Source organism: Phyllobates terribilis, unplaced genomic scaffold, assembly GCF_046119375.1.
Source record: "Phyllobates terribilis strain yellow unplaced genomic scaffold, ASM4611937v1 Scaffold_3__8_contigs__length_932513732, whole genome shotgun sequence".
Taxonomy (NCBI): Eukaryota; Metazoa; Chordata; class Amphibia; order Anura; family Dendrobatidae; genus Phyllobates; species Phyllobates terribilis.
In genome coordinates, this window is record NW_027362763.1 from 113,470,788 (window position 1) to 113,494,022 (window position 23,235).

The window sequence follows — 23,235 nt, forward strand, 5'->3', positions numbered from 1 at the left end:
CATAAAAGTCAGTAATAATCAATTAAATGCGAAAAGACATTAAACAATTTTAATTTTTTATTTCTTTGAATTAAAATTGCATGGAAGGATGAAGACAAGTTCTTGGAGGAGCCTTCAACTTTTGCACGTGTCTCTTGCTGGTCAGGAGGCCACAGGTAGGTGATACAACTCCTTCCATACAGGTACAGCATTAATGGTGGATGTGCTGTAGTTTCTTCAGAGCGCTAGATTTGGGGGTTTTCTGTCCTCGAGATGTCAATGGTGCGTTGGTGGCAGCAGCCAAAAATGCAGCTTTCTCTGACAGCACGAGCAGCCCTGGATAATCCACGCCGGCAGGATGTTATCATCCGGCGGAAGAGAGAACCTAGGAGAAAAGATGTAAAACTGATGTAAGTAATGGGACTCCATATTAGAGGACACTACTGTGGTGTCACTGTAACATGACGTTAGAGGAATCTCATCATACAGAGGAGCAGAATCATTGTCAGCCATCATACATGTGACAATCCCACCACTGACGGATAACATCTGCTCCACATGACTTCTTCTCACTGACGTCATACAACATGGAGATTATCGTCACACTTACCTCGCCTAGTTTCCCCCTCTTCAACTTTCTCTGTTTTTAGTTGTTTTCTCAGTGTTCGAAAATATTTTCTTCTCTTCTGAACTGGAGATTCTAATCAAAAAGCCAGAAAAAAATGTTGATTATAAACTCCTAAAAGATGAGCTTTGTATCTTTATAGAGTTATGCAACTGATTAATATCAACCTGTAGCTTTTCTGGGTTCCGGTGGTGTCTCCCCAAAGAACCATGTCCCCATATTAATATGACATTACTTTCAGCAAGCCACAGTGTTATATAATCAGTTAGATAAAACTTCATTGTAACTTTAAAGAAGACCCATCACCAGGTCAAAAGTGTCCAAGATTCGCTCTTATTTTATGTCGGCTTCTCCCCTGAGTATTCTGATATTTGTTTTCCTAAAATCCACAGTACGGTTGTAGAGATATGGGACTTTTTATTTAGTGTTAATTATTATGGTCTTTATCATGTGGGCGTGGTAACCTAAGGGCACGCCCCAGAGGATCCTGTGAGCACCGCCCCTTTGTAAAGAATAAAAATTACCACTAATTACAAATGCCCATAACTCTGGAACCGTATGGGGGATTTTAACAAAACAAAAAATAGAATACTCAGGGGAGCAGAAAGAATAAAGGAAGTAATTTTAGAGCCTTAATATTTAAATTTTGGATCATAGGCTATAATTGGATGGCCTATAAACCTGTACATACCTGACAATGAGGGCGAGGATGACTCACTGTTTTTAGCAGTAAAACACTGATTGTCTCCAACAGTTTTGGAAGGGGAAGATTCTTTCTGCCTGTTGGTAGAAAAAAGACACGTAAATTACAAGGAAAAAACAATAGAATAACGGAAGAACACCTGTCTGTAAGGTCAATTAGGACAACATAGAGGAGATATCCTGCTCAAGACCACATTTTACCAGCAAGAATGGAGTCTAATTAGTAATATTGGCCTGTAGTGAGTTGGAAATGAATGGTTGGTCGCAACAATCAGCTGTTATTGAAGTTATCACAAGTAAGACCCACAGAGATTGTGTAGTCATGGGGTGGTGGATGCTAGATTTAGATTTGTGTTACTCGTATCTTGTATTTGGATCCGACATATATCAGGACTAAATCTCATAATAATAATAATCTACTCACATTTCTGAGCGTTTTTCATTGATCTCTGGGGAACACCCTGGAGGTGACATAGGCACTTCATTGCCTTCATCACTGTTCTCTTGGGAACACTGTGGAGGTGACATAGGCTCTTCATTGCCTCCATCACTGTTCTCTGGGGAACACTGTGGAGGTGACATAGGCTCTATATTGGTCATCATCCCAGTATTGGTGATATATAGCTAAAACAGATAAAGAAATATAAAATAGATATATTTAATTTTTTTTTGTAATTATAGGTTTCATACATTTTATTAGCCACATACTTACTTTAGAAGACCTTTGATAAGTTGATGCAAAGTTTTTGATTTCTGGCCAGTCATTGTCCTCAGTTGTGTCCCCCTCATCTGAATTCATATGTTTGAAGCTGCTACTTCGAGCTAAAAAATACAAGTGTTATTAGAGATTATTAGTATAATACCCAGACAGTCACCATGTTATCACTAATAATGATGGGAACTGATTTTGACATAAAATGAAAGACAAGACACACGTCAGTTTTCTGCAGATGACGTCTCATTTTACTTACTGATAAAGTAGCGGGTGTCCTCATCTGACTTTAGGTCAGGAACGAACAGGGGCTTCTGACTTAAAAGGTTGTCAAAGTCTAAGTCACGCATAAATGGATGAATTTTGATCTCATTTGCGCCTCCTGGAAAAGGAAGACAAGAAAGAAAGTGATACAGTCATTGTCAGAGAAACTGCTCCATATCTGTAGAATTTATGTTAATCTGAACTGAAGATGTAACAGAGCCGACATAAAGGAAATATATTGAACATTATAGCATGAAGAATGGGTAATAGAAAAGTAGGTAGAGTACAGAACCTCAGTGCTGATCCTCATGGAACCCATCATTTGTCTATTCACGCTGTAATAATTCATTGATAATACTATTAATATTACCTGTTCCAAGTCTCAGTGCTGGAATTTTTCTGAGCAGTTGAGTGATGATGCCTCGAGCATTAGTTGGAGGAAAGTAATTACATCTCCAAGGTATATCATCTGTTATATAAAAAGCAAATATTATAAGAAATAAAACCTCTTCATTTATTTTCATAAAAAAAAAATTCCTTAACAAAGCTAGAAAAAACTACAGAACTATTCAAGTCAAATAACAGTGACATCACAAGCATTCAGATTATTTTACTTACCCTGGATGATACTGTGTAAAATATTCCTTCTGCAAGCCCCTGTAAATGGTGGATATCCAAATAGAAATTTATATAGGATTATCCCTATTGACCACCAGTCAACAGGCCTTCCATAGCCTATCTTTAGGATAACTTCTGGGGCCATGTAAGTAGGGGTGCCAGCAGTCTGGAAACCAACAGAAAAAGGAGATGATGATCAATAAATATAATTGCGACACATAACATCAGTGGAAATGTTTTTCTAGAGAAATTATAAATCAGAGAAGGAGAAAGATGAGATCTGTAAAGTACAAGACCCTGTAAGTAAAGCCTACCTCTTTATCAAGGAACTCTTTGGTGATGTCCTTAGTTGGAGTCTTGTAGAAGTCTGAGTTTGGTCTCATGAGGCCGAGTTTTGAAACCCCAAAATCAGTGACCTTAATATGTCCTGTTGATGTTATCAGGAGGCTGTGAAAGAAAAGATGGTGTCAGCACCAAGTAATAACCCACAGACTGTATAAGAAACTCTAACTTTCTTCCCCTCTAATATGCTAGAGGGGTCACTTACTTCTCAGGCTTCAGATCTCTGTGCACCACACCATAGCTGTGCAGGTATTCCACAGCAAGGACCGTTTCCGCAATGTACATACGGGCCAAGAGGACTGGTAAAGGACCCCTGTGCTTTAGAAGGGTACCACAGTCACCTCCTACAGGAGAAAGCAAATATGAGAACTGAGGGTTTGTTACAATGTAAATTACACATGATGAGTGGGAATGTGAAAAAGGCGGAGACATTGGGACAGGATGGTCTATATATACTGTATAATGTAGTGCGTATACTGTATACTGCAGATAGACCCTATACATAGAGACAGAGCCTCATCTACGAGCCTCTAATTTTTTTCTCTGTGAACGTTCTTATCTATAAAAACTCTTCAAAAAGACAAATCTTCCTTTTACCCATAGTGGAAATTGCTGCCGTGCTCAGCGAGGACATACTGGGGGACTTTCATAGAGATCAATGGTTTTTCAGGCATCTTGGTAACAGATGACTTATAATAATTGCAAAGAGGACATGTAACCGTCCATGTGGGCACATTGTGGTCATATATAGGTGCTAGGATTAAGCAGACGTGGGCTGGATATAGATACAATGGATGTGTCCTACCTGGTACATACTCCATGACCATACATAGATGAAGTTTAGTAGGAAAGGAGCAGAATGTGGAGACCACAAAGGGACAATCTGCGAATGCTGAGATGTCCCTCTCCAGAAAGGCCCATTCAAGCCTCTTTGGCTTTTTCAGGTTCTCCTTGTCCATTTTCTTCATAGCGCAGACTTGGTTTGTATCTTTATGGCGAACTAAGTGGACGGCCCTGGAGAGGAGAAAAAAACATGATTTACTATAAATTCTTATTAACAATCTATCTATAGATCTCATCAAATGATCTCCTGTATTAATGATTAATGTGGGGCCATCACTAGAAAACCATGTCTATAAATACATAAAATAACACTCCACAAATGATCACCAATGGGGGGTCCTCATCCACGTCACATCCTAACTGACCTGAATAGTGACAGATAGATGTGGACCGTGATGTGAACTCATAATTTGTCCATGGGAACATAACATGGGAAGGACGCAGAGACATCGTCATAAGGAGCCCTGGGAAATATATATAATACCAAAGTAAAGCTCACCCAAAGGCTCCACTGCTGATCAGTTTGATCGGTTTATAGTCGCTCTTACAAGGATTTCTCCCCAGGTTCAATGATCCGATCGTGGCCTAAAAAGGAATAAGAAATGACATTAAGACATAGAAACTGCAGGGAAATAAAAGCTGAAGATGCAGGAACGTCTCTCTTCTATATTATGTCCATGATGATTACACTGCAGCAGATGTAGGGGACGTGATACAAGCCGGACTCTGCACAGACACTATTATATTATAGGAGATATCCCCCTTATACAAAGACACAGGCGGAAATACAAACTCCGCACCACTGAGTACAGACTGTCCTCACAGATGATGAAACCACAGGGACAGGTGGCCATAAAATACCCTGTGTCTGCCTGGAGTGGACATGGAGGCCTCCACCATCATAAATCTGACCTTCTGCTAAATGGCTGGTAATCTGGAGAAGATCAGACAACAAGGACATGAGATGTAGACCTGTGTCTGCCTGGAGAGGACAGGGAGGCCTCCACCATCATGAAACTGACCTTCTGCTATATGATTGGTAATCTGGAGAAGATGAGACAAGGACATGAGATGTAGACCTGTGTCTGCCTGGAGCGGACATGGAGGCCTCCACCATTATAAATCTGAGCTTCTGCTATATGGCTGGTGATCTGGAGAAGATCAGAGAACAATGACATGAGATGGAAACCTGTGTCTGCCTGGAGAGGACAGGGAGGCCTCCACCATCATGAACCTGAGCTTCTGCTATATGGCTGGTGATCTGGAGAAGATCAGACAACAAGGACATGAGATGTAGAAGATGATAGATCCTTACCAGGCGCTCCACTGAGTAGGCCGGATACTCCAGTACAAGCAGGACATTTTGGGCCAGTTGTTTAATAAAGGCCAATTCTCCACTTTGGGATTTTTCTTCAGCCTATAGAGATGAAAACAAAGAAGAAAGGAAAATCATGAGAGAAAAAGCAAAACGGAGGAGGCCATTTATATCACCATGTTACTTATGCTATCTACACTACAAGTACTACATGACAACTGACGAGGGATCCGGTCGCTTGTAAACCTTTAAATCCCCACGTCCTCCCTCCATACCCAATGTATGTATATAAGACACATGGCTGCTTGTGACCTGTGTAAAATGGCCACAGCAGACTCCAACTCAAAACGCGGGGTGACTGCAACAATGATAGCCCCACAATTATATACAGTAGATATCTAATAGGCTTTAAACCAGAAGAAAAACAACACCTAATTAAGAGTTAGACCCTAGCCGCACCACACCGACACCACACCGACACAAGGGTTAAGGCATTAATATCCCACATTAATACCACTATCCTCACAGGACCAAAGTCCACTAGTTATATTGAGATGTAACCAAAGTCACTATTCCCCCAACAGTAACCTCCGTCCAAAGGACATCACATTTATCAAGACTCTGACCCAAACCTATCCCCCACCGCTGTGACCGTCCCAAAACCTCTACTTATCAAGTGCCAGCCTTCAAACTTTCCTCCCATCTCTTTATAAGGGCTGGTTGGATGCTGGAACGTGAAACTCCTACCTTCTTCCCTTTATTGTCCCCCTGTAACCCAGCTCCTCAACTCCTTCCCGCAAATGTACGGGTTATTAACATCCTGGAAGGGTCCTCACATGTGGAGGGGGCTCAGGAGCTGAGCTCCCCAAACATGCGTATATGAAATAGCCAGCATCTGTCCCTAAAAACCGTGGACAACGCAGAATTCTTCTGTTAACCATTTAAATAAAGCTGTCAGTCTGTGACAGTATCATTTCAATTGTGCATGCACCGATGCCTGAGCACTCTTGCTTTCATCGGCCCTCCACAAGGCGATCACAAGGGTCTAATGCATTTCTAGGACAACCAGGGGTCTGCTGAAGACCTCCGTTGCTGAAACCACGGTCCTCCTTGTGAAGCTTAGCTATAGGCTGAGCTCCAGAGGAGATCAAGATTTTCACTATATAGCGCAATACTGTAGTATTGCAATATATAGTATGAGCGATTTGCAGGATTAAGTCCCCTAAGGGAACGAAAAAAAAAATTTAAAAATAAAGAAGAAAAGATTTAAAAAAATGTTAAAAATATAAAAGTTCAAATCACTCCTCTTTTCACCATTTAAAATAAAGAAAGGAAAAAATTAATGATCATATTTGATATTGATGCGGTTGTTAAAGTCTGATCTTTTAAGATAGGGAATTAATTAATACGATCAATAAACACCGAAAAGAGGAAAAAAAATTGGATTTGTGTTTTTTTTTTGTCTTCTCATTTCACTTAAAAACATTAATAATAAACAATCAAAACACCCATAGAATCTATGATTCTATGACACTCTATGTACACAAAGTTCACTGCAAAACTCAAATCTTCACTCATCCCAATCGACAGAAAACTAAAATGTTATGGGTCCCTGAATATAGCGACACAAAGAACCATTGCATCTCACTTGGAATTTTTTTCCCTTGTTTCAGTACAATGTATGGTAAATAGAATGGAGCCACTGAAAGCTACAACTTGTCCTGCAAAAGAATCAAGCCCTCACATGTCTATGTCAATGGAAAAATAACAAATTTATGGCTCTTGAAAGAAAGTGAGGAAAAAATGAAGGCATAACAACTGAAAACTCTGTGGTCCATAATTGGTTAACCAATCCAATTCCCCCCTACCTCCACAACCCTCCCAATAACCCTGTAGATATCACCCTCTCCCTTGTCATGTAGCTTGTATGCCCTATTACTGCTCCCCGGCTATTCTTATCTGGGTATTTGGTACAGGTTAAACTTATATTCCATTATTATTTTCCATTCTTACTATATGATTTGTGCAGATTGTCTGCTATTTACCTGTTGTACTAATGTCCATATGTTCTTCTGTAAATGCTCAAGATATTCTGAGCTTATATGACCTCGTTTGTATTTGGCCAGGCAATCTCTCACAAGCTCCATTACCAGCCGGTAAGTGAAGCTGAGGACGCCATCGGGTAGTGGTAGCACAAAGTCAGGGTCATAGGTGGCAAGAATCCCCTGGAGTAGTGCTAACACCTGAAGTCTGTCTGGAGGAATTCCAGACATTTCCAGTAAATCCAAGCGCAGTCTGTATATGACTAGCTATATGGCTTATCACACCGACAACAATGACACCGGAAAGTCAAAGTGACAACTAGAGTGTAATCACTTGTAGAAATAGTGATGGTTAATTGTGATGTCATAATGGAATCTTGTGTTCTACTCTTAAAGGGGCAGCTTACCTTATAAGGAAGTTGCCTAGCATCCCTTAAGGAGGCAACAATATAGGCTGAGCATCGGTATCATATGCAGACATGGATGATAGAGCTATGGACGCTTTACTCTTCTGAGCAGTTAGAGTATTATTATGTTGTTACATAAATTATTTATATCTGTTCCACACAATAAAAATTACAGTGTTTTGTATCAATAAGAAAGTCATATTCCGGGGCTAAAAGACAATGTATATCTTTGTACCGTGTTAGGGGCTAAAAGAAGTATCTTTACTGAGGGAACAGGGCCGGACTAGGGGCTGCGCCCAGCTCTGGCATAGGACGCACACAGGCCCATGTTACTCTCCCACACCCACTTTCAAAGATGAGGGTCTCTATTACAAATATGACCCTGCCTACCATTGGAGAAAATCTAAATTTACTACTCCTCGTGATACCAATTTATTAGGATGATCATTTAGGTCTCTTTATCACATTAATAGTTCCCCTTGGGCATCCTTATAATAATAAGAGTGCCCCTCTGGGTCTCCTTATAATAATAATAGTGCCCCTCTGGGTCTCCTTATAATAATAATAGTGCCCCTCTGGGTCTCCCTATAATAATAATAGTGCCCCTCTGGGTCTCCCTATAATAATAATAGTGCCCCTCTGGGTCTCCCTATAATAATAATAGTGCCCCTCTGGGTCTCCCTATAATAATAATAGTGCCCCTCTGGGTCTCCTTATAATAATAATAGTGCCCCTCTGGGTCTCCTTATAATAATAATAGTGCCCCTCTGGGTCTCCTTATAATAATAATAGTGCCCCTCTGGGTCTCCTTATAATAATAATAGTGCCCCTCTGCGTCTCCTTATAATAATAATAGTGCCCCTCTGGGTCTCCTTATAATAATAATAGTGCCCCTCTGGGTCTCCCTATAATAATAATAGTGCCCCTCTGGGTCTCCTTATAATAATAATAGTGCCCCTCTGGGTCTCCTTATAATAATAATAGTGCCCCTCTGGGACTCCTTATAATAATAATAGTGCCCCTCTGGGTCTCCTTATAAGATTAAAGGGAATCTGTCAGGAGGATCAGCCCTCCCTCCCAAGCCGTCTATATGGGCATACGTTATACACGTGGTCCCTTTACCAGCGAGGTTGGTCGACTGGGATAAGAAAATCATCGGCCATTTGGACGGACTTCTTTTCTTTATCTATACTTTTAATCTTGGCTGCACTGAATATTGATTCAGGGTTAAATGATTCTCCTTTGTGTGTGCATCGATTATATCTGGTACATTTACACTATATTAATACATCCTCTATATTTATAATATATCTATACACCTATATTCCCTGTTGTCTTGTTGCCTAGCCATTATGGGAACCAATCTGGACCTATGATGTGATAAATACTTGATGAGATCCATAAAACAGCGCCCCCTATTGGAGCCCACTGTGCGTTTCAAGCATGGACCTTCTGGTATCTGTATGGGGAGGAAACCTCTCGCTGGAGCGCCGCGTGCCTCCCAATGCGCACTGACGCCCCCTCCGGTCTCATCGCTGGAACACATTTTTATGTAAAGTGTCATTGAATGCAGCAGCCGGGTCTAAGCTCCTAATAAACACAACCCTCCGCCTGCCCCGCTGTGTTATTACAGGCTCTATTCCCCTTCAAGCCTAAGCGTCAGAATGCCTGCTCCTCCTCTTACCTCCCCCTTTCACCTGCTGTTATAGTACAGCCTGTCTGGGCTCTGTATTAAAGCCTCTTATTAACCCTCTCCCCCTATGTATCTACTGGTAGACCCCATATTAATATAAGCCCCTTGCATACCATGAGCTGCAATATTATTATTGTAAGAAACCCCATGTGCACTATTATTATCAGGCATAGATGGTGGCATTATTATTCAGTATCGGCACACAGGGGGCATTATTACTATCTAAGGCAAGGGTGGGCAATTAATTTTCCAAAGAGATCACATGAGAGACCATGACTGTTGCGGAGAACGAACCAATAGACAGATATGAATTCTGCTCAATATTCATATCAACATATTAATTACATTTATTATAATATATTAATATTATCACTAGAGATGAGCGGTGTTCGACTCGAACTGTTCGCCAATCTCAAATTCGAGCTGTTTTGGGCGGTGTTCGAGCCGTTCGGCGAACACGAACAATTTGAAAAAAATCCGGCTGTTCGAGGTTATGTTCCATAACTGTTCGTGCACCAAAATCATAACTGGATTTTTTCTCAGTAATGCTGAAAATTAATGTTAATACGCAGTTTGAGTGTACAGCGGGGCGGGGGGAGGTTCATGGGATGGATCTCTGCAGAAATAATGAAGATCTCCATTTTTTTTCTCTTTCCCCCATTTACAGTGGGGAGATGCAATCTGTCAGCCTATCAGCAGCGCACACACGGAGCGAACTGCTTTTTTCACACAAGCAAAGGCATGTGTCATTGGCAGTGTATGTCACATGTCCTTGCCCTATAAGACCCAGCCATTTTCCACGTAGCCACCATTTTCTCACTGCTGCAGCTGCGTGTTAGACGGCACCGCTGTTGCTGTGTGCGCTATACTTTGAGTGTTCATTTCAAGCCAATTTTCGCACAAATCTACAGATAGCTTGGGAGTAGGGGATAGTTGTGATTGCAGTCCTTTTGAGGACTAGGTTACATCATTTCCTACGACTTTTATCAGGCAGGTCTGTGCTCTTAAATAGATAGGTTGGGAGTAGGGTCTACTTGTAATTGCAGTCCTTTTGTGGACTAGGTTACAGCATTTCCTAGGACTTTTTGCTAGGCAGGTCTGTGCCAGTGCTGTGCAAGTTTTTTTCACAGCATTTGGCTAAATCTAGCTAAGCAAATCCTTTTTGGCCTCTTGCAGTGTGTGTTAGTCAGTGGAGTAGCCTATCTGTGTTGCAAGCTATACCACCTGTGTATAGAATACAAATTTTTTTACTGCACCTAGCCAAGTAAAACCTTTTGGGCATAGCATCATTCTATTAGTCCATCTATACTAACCTCCACCAGGTTGCAAATTAAAAATAATTTTTATCTGCATCTAGCTCTGAAAAAAAATGTGGTCTTGTAGCAGTGTGTGGGACTTGTTCTATTAGTCCATCTATACTAACCTCCACCAGGTTGCAAATTAAAAATAATTTTTATCTGCATCTAGCTCTGAAAAAAAATTGGGCTTGTAGCAGTGTGTGGGACTTGTTCTATTAGTCCATCTATACTAAGCTCCACCAGGTTGCAAATTAAAAATAATTTTTATCTGCATCTAGCTCTGAAAAAAAATTTGGGCTTGTAGCAGTGTGTGGGACTTGTTCTATTAGTCCATCTATACTAACCTCCACCAGGTTGCAAATTAAAAATAATTTTTAGCTGCATCTAGCTCTGAAAAAAAATTTGGGCTTGTAGCAGTGTGTGGGACTTGTTCTATTAGTCCATCTATACTAACCTCCACCAGGTTGCAAATTAAAAATAATTTTTATCTGCATCTAGCTCTGAAAAAAAATTTCGGCTTGTAGCAGTGTGTGGGACTTGTTCTATTAGTCCATCTATACTAAGTTCCACCAGGTTGCAAATTAAAAATAATTTTTATTTGCATCTAGCTCTGAAAAAAAATTGGGGCTTATAGCAGTGTGTGGGACTTGTTCTATTAGTCCATCTATACTAAGCTCCACCACCTGTGTATGTAATAAAATTGTTTTACTGCATCTAACCCAGCCAATACTTTTGGGCTAATACAACAGTTTGGCCACTCAGCTCTGCTCGGTTCCCATCCATTGTTTTTTTGTGCAAACAACTCCAGAGTTGTCAATTAGTTAACCACCAAAATGAGTGGAAAAAGGCCTGCTGATGGTGGAAAGGGGAATAGGTGTGTTGGGAAGGGAAAAAAAGGTTGTGTCCGTGGGGTAGGTGTTAAAGCAACAGTAACATCTGCAGAAGAAAGACCATCTTCCAGCCAAACTAAGATGTCTACTTCTTTTAGTGGACAATGTGATAAGATCCCTTTCTTACGGCCACGCCAATCGCTACAAATTCCAGATGAGGCACAAAAACAGCAGGTGCTTCAACGGATATCAAGTGCTCCTTCAAGTGGGCTCTCCTCCACCTCAACCATAATGTAGACCCTCGTTCCCAAACTGTATCTCCTGTTGGTGGAGAGAATGAGGAAGGCGATGATGAGACTCAAATACCTGATTGGAACGACAACTTGAGATTTTTGCCAGGGCAGGAAGAGGTTGACTCTGAGGACGACTGGTGTGAGAACACACAGGGTGATGATGACGAGGTTGGAGATCCCACTTACTGTCAACCCACAGTCAGCCAGTCGATGAGGTCAGCAGAGGAGGTGGAGGAGGATGCTAGTGACGACGAGGTCAGGTTGCGCCTTCCTGGACAGAGACGTAGTACTGGAAGCACGTCAACAACTGCATCCTCAAACACAACTCTGCCTCTGACCACAAGTCGTAGTGGCTCTTCAGGTCGCATGGGTGCTAAGCCTTGCATAGCTTGGGCATTTTTTCAGATCGATAAGAATGACCCAACTCGTGTTATCTGTAACATTTGTCAGAAAAAGCTAAGTAGAGGCCAAAAAATACATAGTTTGAGTACTTCATACATGAACCGGCACATGGATATGAAGCATAAGTTGCAGTGGGAAGCTCACTGTGCTACAATGCGCCGTAGCCGGCTGGGCCAACCACCATCAGCCACATCTTGTGCATCCGCAGCCTCTTCATCCTCTGTGACTGGGGGGACAGCAGTCACACCTGTTTTGGGACGCAGACCGGCCACCTCTTTACCCGCAACAGCCAGTGTGATTGTCAGGTCATCATTTTATTTGGAGGTGGAAACACCAGCTGGTGTTGAGCGCTCTCCGACATCCATAGCACCACCTTTGGATCAAGGCAACCTAACATGTCCGCCTGCATCTTCCTCACAGACCGGCAGTTTGCCGGGGACACCCTTCTCAACACCGTCTAAGCACAACAGCCAGCCCTCGGTCCCTCAGATGTGGATGTGGCACCCAGGGGAATGGGGATAACTCGGTACCCGGGCCTTTGGCCTGGCCTTTAGGGATGTCGCGGTGGTCGGCTCCCGGGCCCGTACCCTGGGGTCTCTCCTAAAAAGGGGTTGATATTTGTAAAGTTTATAAAAGAAAGAGTTCGTGACGCCACCTGTGGTTTCTGGTGAGGATCACCAGCGCTGCGCAGTCTACTGAGGCTGATGATAAGGCAGCTTGATGGTATAGCTCTCCACAGTTAGAGCTGGGCCTCAGGGCAGTATAGGAACGGGGATGCAGGATAGAGAGACTACTCTGGGCCAGAGCAAGAACAGGGACGGACACGATAGTCACTTCAGTACCTTTTACTGGTGGAATTTCAGGCACTCCCCGGAGCACTGTAGGGTGAAGGGTGTATGTCCAGATCCTCCCCAATGAGCAGGTTTTGGGCCTCCTGGTTCTGGCTTCTGCATAATAAGTTTCTGACCTGCCTGGAGCTAGGCCTAACTTTGTCTCTGTCCTGCGCTGGCTGACCTTGTGGTAGGGCCTTCTCTTGGAGTGCACGCTCCCAACCTACGGGGCCTATGTGTCTCCTGACTCTGGTACGTATCAGCACTTTAGCTATCCTGGGACCTGTAGTTCTCCAGGGATTCCGGTTTATCTTGCTGGGTCGTGGAGTTCTCGGCAAGCTTCGGACCCGGTGTCCGGTAAATTCTTCTTCTCGGGGTGAGCCAGCTAAGCTCCTCTGCTCCCCTATGAACTAACTCTATACTCCTTTGCCTTCGGCCTACTCGAGCCCTCGATAGGCTACTCACACAAACGGCAGCGTGCCGCGGTTCACCGATCTTATGGCGCCGGCACACCTACAGCTCACCTCACTGAGCTACACCGAGTCTTGATCTGGATAAGCTCCACTGCAGGGTAGAATGCAGGAGCTGGAACAGGCTTTTGTCCTCTGAGGTAACACGTCTCAGACTGCACTGGACTCACTGCTAAACCAGACTCTGACAGACTAACGGCTGCCTGGCCCCACCTTCCCTTATATATCTCCCTAAGGAGCTCCCTCTGGTGGTCTGAGGTGGAAGGTGCAGATGTGTGAATGGTTATGGGGGCCTCTTCTGGAGGAGTCCTTCAATACACCCTTCTGGGTCTGTGATGCCAAGCACAGCTGGGCTTCACATGGACAAGTAAAAGACCATTTCCTCCTAGCCATGAGAAAGCTAAGAGGTTGAATTTCACCATCTGCAAGCTCTTGGCTACATAAATGCTGCCTTTCCGCCTGTTGGACACAGAGGATTTTCGAGACCTTATGTCCCGTCACAGTGCCCCAGTACCAGATGCCCAGTCGGCACTACTTCTCAAAGAAAGGTGTGCCTGCACTCCACCAGCATGTCGCACACAACATCACCGCTTGTTTGAGAAACTCTGTGTGTGACAGGGTGCATTTCACCACAGACACTTGGACGAGTAGACATGGACAGGGGCGTTACATATCGCTGACTGGGTACTGGGTAACTATGGTGACAGCAGGACAAGGGGCTGCTGTCCAAGTCTTGCCGTCCCCACGAGTTGTGCGTCAATCCTCTTTATCTCGAAGTTCCTCCACTGCTTCTGCCTCCTCAACCTCCTCTCGGTCCTCCACCTGCACCCAAAGCCTGTCTGGTCATGCCACAAGCTTTCTAACTGCGCAGAAGGGATCCTGCACAGCTCCTTACTATGCTGGCAGCAGGGCTCAACGTCATCAGGCGGTTTTTACTTTGAAATGTCTGGGAAATGTGAGTCACACAGCTGAGGAGTTGTGGTCAGCTCTGGAGAACCAGTTTCATGAATGGTTGTCTCCACTGGACCTGAAACCAGGGAAGGCCGTGTGCGACAATGCTGCAATCCTCAGTGCGGCCCTTCGCCGGGGCAATGTCACACACGTGCCTTGTATGGCTCACGTGTTGAACCTGGTGTCCAGCAATTTTTAGGCCACTATCCCGGACTAGATAGCCTTCTGCAGAGGGCACGGTCGCTGTGTGCTCACTTCCGCCGTTCGCATCCCGCAGCTCAGCGACTTACATCTCTACAGAAGTCGTTGAGCCTGCCACTTCACAGGCTAAAATGCGATGTGCCTACCCGGTGGAATTCAACTCTGCACATGTTGCAGCGACTGTGGCAGCACCGACATGCCCTGGTGCAATATGTTCTGACGTATAGCCTGGGCCAACGAGATCCAGAGGTGGGGCAAATCACGCTGGAGGAGTGGTCTCAGATCAGGGACCTATGCATCCTTCTGCACAGTTTTGAAATGGCGACGAAGATGTTTAGTGCTGACGATGCCATTATCAGCATGACTATTCCGGTGATTTACATGCTGGAGCACATGTTAAACAGAATTTGGAGTCAGGTGGTGGCTCAAGAGGAGGTGGAGGAAGTAGAGGAGGAGGAGTTGTATGCGGAAGGGCTAACATCTGCAAAGTCCAGACGGTCGGCAGCACCAAGGCGGCAGGCATGTGAGGGTGGGGGAGATGGTTTTAGCAGGGCGCATGGTAGCAGCCAAACTAGTGAGAAATGTGCAGGAGCCCAGGAAGAAGTGGAGGACGAACTGATGGAAGACTCATCAGATGAGGGAGACCTTGATCACATTTCTGTTGTGCGAGGTTGGGGAGAGAGGGCAGAGGAAGGAAGCATGATTGTTACCTCGCCACCAACACAACAGGGACTTGGTGCTCCTGGATGCGCAAGACACATGAGTGCCTTCTTGCTGCACTACCTGCAACATGACCCTCGAATTGTGAGAATTAGAAATAATCCTGACTACTGGGTTGCCACACTGTTAGATCCCCGGTACAAAAGTAAATTTGCAGAAATTATTCCTGCCATAGAAAGGGATGCACGCATGCAGGAGTATCAGCAGAGACTGTTGCAGAATCTTACATGTGCTTTTCCACAAAACACCAGTGGTGCACGTAGTGAATCTCACAGTTCCAACTTGCCAACTGTGGGACCGTTGAGTGTTCAGCACTCAAAATGTAACAGAACCACAGTATCTGCTGGTAACATCAATTTTGCGGAATCATTTCACCACTTTTTTAGCCCATCCTTTGCAAGGCCACAGGAGACAAGAAGTCTGACACATAGTCAACTCCTAGAGACGATGGTACAGGAGTATCTCCAAGTAAACATTGAAGCCATGACTGTGTCACTGGACCCTTGCTCTTTTTGGGCTTCCAATCTGGATAAATGGCCGGAGCTCGCCACTTATGCCTTGGAGATCTTGTCATGCCCCGCAGCCAGCGTTCTGTCTGAACGTGTGTTCAGCGCTGCTGGTGGTGTGCTGACAGATAAGCGCACGCGGCTCTCCACTGATAATGTAGACAGATTCACGTTCATAAAGATGTACAAATCATGGATCCGAAAGGACTTTTCTACCCCTGTGTCATCCTGGGGAGAGTAAAAGCTTGATGATTTGTTAATATCACCTCACCAACTGTTTTAAGATTTCAAATTACTAATCATGTTTATCTGTATCTTGCCTGTATAATAATTTTGGCCTTGTAGCACTGTGCAGTACTGATTCTATTAGGCCATCTATACTAAACTCCACCAGATTTCAAATTACTAATCATGTTTATCTGTATCTTGCCTGTATAATAATTTTGGCCTTGTAGCACTGTGCAGTACTGATTCTATTAGGCCATCTATACTAAGCTCCACCAGATTTAAAATTACACTGGTCAATGCAGTTTTTCTGTCAAAAGGTTTTAAAACATATTTTAAGTCAATTTTGGCTGCTGATTACTAATACGAACTCCGTTTTTGGCTATCACATCAGGATTTCGAGATATTTTTGATGGAAATTAATCCTATCGAATGTTTCTTGATAAAAACCTCATGATTTTCGTTACTACATTTTGTATATTTTTAATCAAGGAATAACAAATTACAAAGTCTGTGTACAGCAAATCAAATATACTTACAAAATTAAATTACAAAATATAAAAACACATATATATGGCACACAGATGAATGGCAAATGGCAGTTATTTGAACTTTCTTTTCTTGGCTGATCTGTGATGTACAGCTTCTGGGTTGTCTCTCATCAAGCTCCAGCAATAGTCAGCCATCATATGTGAGTCCCACCGGCCTTGATACCGTTCTTCCATTGTTTTAATGTCCTGATGAAAACGCTCCCCTTGTTCCTCGCTCACATCCCCAAGGTTCTCTGGAAAAAAGTCCAAATGGCTGTTTAAATAGTGAATCTTGGTACTCATTCTACATCCAAGATTTTGCAGACTCATTAGTAGCTCTTCCACAATCTCTTCATAGTTGTCTGCTTTCTTATTCCCTAGAAAATTCTGCACCACATTACAAAATGCATTCCGAGCTCTTTCTTCTGTCTCATTCATTGATGTGATAAAGTTTGGGTCTCTCATAAGTGTTCTTATTATACAATATTCCAGCCTTTTTCTTCTCTTCACTAAGACCTGGAAAAGTTGAACATATATAGTTAAAGCATTCTCCACTGTGATTGAGAGCTTTGACGAACTGCTTCATCAATCCAAGTTTTATGTGCAAGGGAGGAAAGACAATGTTCTTCCTATCCACTAGTGAATCATGGATGACATTCTTATCGCCAGGTGCCAAACTCTGTCGCTGAGGCCATTCAGTTTTCACCCAATGCTCTGCTGTAGCTCTACTGTCCCAGTAGCACAGAAAACAAGGGTGTTTGAAAACTGTTTTTTTACTTTATTATCATAACAAATGGGAATTATGCATGTTCAAAGAAAACAAAGATATTCTCACATTTATTGGGAGACTAAATGAAAACTAAATTTACCTTAGTGAACCGTATAAAACGGCACTTTTCATACACTACTTATATTTTTCTTGGAATTATTGAAAATGGGCTATATACCTATAGCGCAAAAACGTGATGTGATAGAGAAATTATAAGATCAGATTTGAATTCAGCACCCTCAAATTAGTCTAAAACTGTTCTTAAAGTCCATGCCAGAATTTTTTTTTTTTTGTACACCAGTGTTATTAATAATCATGTTTATCTGCATCTTGCCTGTAAAATAATTTTGGCCTTGTAGCAGTTTGCAGTACTGATTCTATTAGGCCATCTATACTAAGCTCCACCAGATTTCAAATAAATAATAATTTTTGTTCTCTCTGAACATGTGTTCAGCGCTGCTGGTGTTGTGCTGACAGATAAGCGCACACGGCTGTCCGCTGACAATGTAGACAGACTCAGGTTCATAAAGATGAACACATCATGCATCAGCAAGGACTTTTCTAGCCCTGTGTCATCCTGGGGAGAGTAAAAGCTTGAGGATTTGGTAAAATCACCTCACCAACCGTTTTAAGCTTTCAAATTAATTATCATTTTTATCTGTATCTTGCCTGGAAAATAATTTTGGGCATAGTAGCAGTGTGGAGTACTGATTCTATTAGGCCATCTATACTAAGCTCCACCAGATTTCAAATTATTACTAATCATGTTTATCTCTATCTTCCCTGTAAAATAATTTTGGCCTTATAGCAGTTTGCAGTACTGATTCTATTAGGCCATCTATACTAAGCTCCACCAGCTTTCAAATTAATAATAATTTTTAGCTGCATCTAGCCCGGAAAATAATTTTGGGGCTCCTAGATGCGCAAGACACATGGGTGCCTTCTTGCTGCACTACCTGCAACATGACCCTCAGATTGTCAGAATTCGAAATAATCCTGACTACTGGGTTGCCACACTCTTAGATCCCCCACACTCTTCGATCAACCTTTTCATTTTAATAAAGAACAAAAAAATGGTCATTTTTGAAATTATAAGCATTAGCAGGTTATTAGAAACTTAAATCAAACAGTTTTCAACTCAAAGCTTTATTCTAGGTGATGTTACATTTGCACATAGGACCCCTTGTTCGAAAGGAGCTTCTGAACTCTCTCGTCCATTGAATTTGTCAGGTTTTGGATGGTTTCTGCTTCAATTGTTTTGCATGAGAACAGAATACCCTCCCAGAGCTGTTGCTTAGATGTGAACTGCCTCCCGCCATCATAGACACTCCTTTTGATGATGCTCCAGAGGTTCTCAATGGGTTTGAGGTCAGGGGAGCATGGAGGTCACACCATAAGTTTGTCCCCTTTTATGCCCATATCAGCCAGAGATGCAGATGTGTTATGTGCATCATGAGACGGTGCATTATCATGCATGAAAATGATCTTGCTGTGGAATACATGGTTTTTCTTCTTGAACCATGGCAGGAAGTGCTATTTGAGAAACTCCACATACATCATGGAGTTCATCTTTACCCCTTCAGGGATCCTAAAGGGGCCGACAGTCTCTCTCCCCATGATTCCAGCCCAAAACATTACTCCACCTCCTCCTTTTTGGCGCCGTAGCCATGTTTGCATGGGGTGTCCATCAACCAGCCATCCTCCACTCCATCCATCTGGACTATCGAGCATTGCACAGCACTCATCGGTGAATAAAACAGTTTTGAAGTCAGTCTTCATGTATTGTTTGGCCCACTGGAGCTGTTTCTGCTTGTGTACAGTGGATAGAGGAGGTCAACAGGATGGCTTATGCACAGCTGCAAACCTCTGAAGGGCCCTGCATCTTGTTGTTCGGGGGACGTTGGAGGCACCAGCAGCTTCAAAAACTTGTCTGCTGCTATGACAAGGCTTTTTTGCCGCTGCTCTTTTAACCTGACGTAATTGCCTGTAGGAAAGAGTCCTCAATTTTCCCTTATCAGCACGCACACGTGTGTACTGTGAATCAGCTACATACTTCTTGATTGTGCAATGATCACGATGAAGTGTCTTGGCAATGTTGAATGTAGTCATGCCTTGACCTAAACACTCCACAATTTGTTGCTTCTCAGCAGCCGACACATCCTTTTTCTTTCCCATTTTGGCAGAAAATGTAGGCTGCTTAATAATGTGGGACAGCCTTCTTAAGTAGTCTTGCCTTTCATTGGACACACCTGCCAAACTAATTAGCACAGGTGTCTGCAATTGCTTACAGTGATATAAAGAGTCCTGACACACATCACCATCAATGAGTTTAACTGACAAACAAAAAAATTCTTACCTTATCACTCCTAAACACTTTTTGCATAATAATTTGGAACACAGTGTACATATGCTTTTCCACAAAGCTCCAGTGGTTCACGTAGTGAATCTTACAGTTTTAACTTGCCAACCGTGGTCTGTATGGAGTTGTTCAATAAAGGGCCCAAAATTAAGATAACATAGATGGGAGAGGTCTCTATGAATAGGAATTCCTAAGTATTTGATACCCTGTGAGGGCCAGGCATGCCAGGAGACTCTATGGAATGCTTTCTCAGCATCTAACGAGAGTATCTAATTACAAAATTTTAACTGCATCTAGCCCAGGAAATACTTTGTGCCTAGTAGCAGTGTCTGCTAGTCAGCGGATTATCCCAGCTGTTAAGCAAGCTACACCACCTGTAGTTTGGACACTTAATTTTTTCAAAGGAAATGCTTCGGGCCCCCGGGACACTCAGTGAAGAGCATCGGGAGGCACCCCAAGCCACAGGGGCTGGGACTGGCGATAGGACGCCTTGAAGTGGACCGCCAAGCTCGATCCTTATAAAAGCTTTTTAACTGCAGCAGCTTTAGTGGACGCTACTGGAGCTGTAATTCCCGCGGCTGCTGGCATCAGACTTGCCCTCCAATAGATCCTTGTAAAAGGATTTAAAGTGTACTCATTCAAATTAGAGAGACAATATAAATTAAAAAGCTTAGACCTGCCTCCACCGCAGGGGGGCTCGCTCGACCCACCAGCGGACAGGCACCAGTATTGGGAGAAGGGGGCTGGCCATCAGGGTCCACCGCAGCTCTGGCACAAACCCGGCGACACGGAGGTCGCATGGGGAAGAACGGACTGGCCGTGTCAGCTTCGCACTTTTTTGGTTTTAGAAGGGCATTACATGCCTATATCTGTGTCTCCCCCTCCTTTTACTCCTCAACCGCTTTTCTTTTTGCATGACTATATGTACTTGTCACTTTTCCATGTGTTAGTTGTGTCTTCTGAGAAGTTTGTCAGCTTTTGGACACCTTTGAAGTGTTTTCTATGTGTTTCTATGTGTTTTTGTTTGCCTGCCATTGGTTTTAACGGTGTTCGACGGTGTTCCATGAACAGTTCGACGAACAGTTCGGCGAACATACGGGCGTTCGACGAACCGAACTCGAACCTTACGGGGGTGGCTCAACTCTAATTATCACTTAATATTTAAGTATGCTGACATTCCCCTATTTACTGTATAAGCCTGAAAACTGCCCCTATATACAGTATGAGCCCCACACAGCCCCCTACATATAATATAAGACCAACATAGCCCCTCTATATACAGTGTGAGTCCCCATATAGTCCCCTATATACAGTATGAGCCTCCACATAGACTTTCTACATACAATATGTGTAAAGGGTCTGGGAGGCGGAACCTCTGAGCTACTATAGAAGGTGGCGGTCCTTGTAAGGGAGCGGGTGGCGACCAGGGTAGACGGGCAGGCAGTCACAGCAAGTGACCGGGGCAGTCTCTGGATGAACGGGCAGGAGGTCACGGCAAGTGACCGGGGCAGTCTCTGGATGAACGGGCAGGAGGTCACGGCAAGTGACCGGGGCAGTCTCTGGGTAAAGGATTGGTACGACCTGTGGCGGCAGATGATAGACGTGAGCTCCCAGGTGAGCAGGCGAGAGTCTCTGGATAAACGGGTGGTCACAGCATGTGACGGCGGAGCCTCCAGGAAGACCAACAGACAGGTAGCAGATGAGCGCTCCCAGGTGAGCGGGCAGGAGTCTCTGGACAGGCGGGTGGTTACAGCACGTGACGACAGAGCCTCCTGGTAGGCTAGCAGACAGGCAGCAGATGAGCGCTCCCAGGTGAGCGGACAAGCTGCTCCTTAGACAGACTGACAGGAGTTGGAAGGCAGACCGTCGGACCTCAGGCAAGCAGGCAGGTAGAAGATGTGCGCTCCCAGGTGAGCGGGCAAGCTGGTCCTTAGACAGACTGACAGGAGTTGGAAGGCAGACCGTCGGACCTCAGGCTAGCAGGCAGGTAGCAGGATATCAGGCAGGAATTAGACAGCAGACTGGCAGGAATCTGGCAGGTATCTGGCAGGTAACTGGCAACGGGACCTGAGGGCTGAAGCAGAGTAGTGAACAGTGCTACAACATTGCTCGGGCACCTCCATTTTGGAGGAGGTGCCTTTTATATGGGAGGTCCTCCGGCAATTGGCCGGGGACTCCTTAGGACGGCGCGCGCGGTCCCTTTAAGAGAGGGGGAGCGCGCGCACCCTAAGCACATTGCCGGGGAAGGAGCGCGTGCCGGAAGCAGCGGGGAGAGAAGCGCTGGAGGACGCCGCGCCAGGAGCGGGGAGGTGAGAGGGACGGCGTCTCTGCCTAGAATGGGGCAGAGACGCCGATGCTACAATATGAGCCCTCATATAGCCTCCTATTTACATGATGAGCCCCCACATAGCCCCCTATAAACAGTATGAGCCCCCATATAGCCTCTCTATATAGAGTGTGAGCTCTCACATATCCTCCTATAAACAGTATGAGCCTGAACAATTCCTCCTATAAACAGTATGAGCCCCCACATGGACCCTATAAACAGTATGACCCTCACATAGCTTCCTATATCCAGTATGAGCCCCCATATGGCCCCCTATAAACAGTGTGAGCCCCCACATAGCCTCTCTATATAGAGGTTGAGCCTCACATATCCTCCTATAACAGTATGAGCCCTCACTTAGCCACTCTATATACAGTATGAACCCCACATAACCCCATATACTGTATACAGTATGTGCCCACACATAGCCTCCCTATATACAGTATGAGCCCTAGGTAACCTCCTATATACAGTATGAACCCCCACGCAGCCCTATATAAACAGTATGAGCCCCACATAGTGCCTTTATACAGTATGAGCCCCCACATAGCCTCCTAAATACAGTATAAGCCCCCATATAGCCTCCTATATGCAGTATAAGCCCCCACATATTTTCCCATATACAGCATAAGCCCCCCACATAGTCTCCTATATACATTGTGAGCCCCATCATAGCCTCCTATATATACTGTGAGCACCCTCATAGCCTCCTATATACAGTATGAGGCCGCACATAGCCTCCTGTATACAGTGTGAGCTCCACATAGCCTCCTAAATACAGTTTGAGCCACCACGTAGCCTTTGTATATACAGTGTGAGCCCCCACATAGACTCATATATACATGCAGAAAAAACATACTCATCTCGCTCCTGTTCCCCGGGTGTGCTGCTCCGGTCTCCAACACCCTGACTCTCCATGCAGCAGACGCGATGAGGTGACGTGAATTACATTTTGCAGAGACAAGTCATGGATGGAAGAAGTG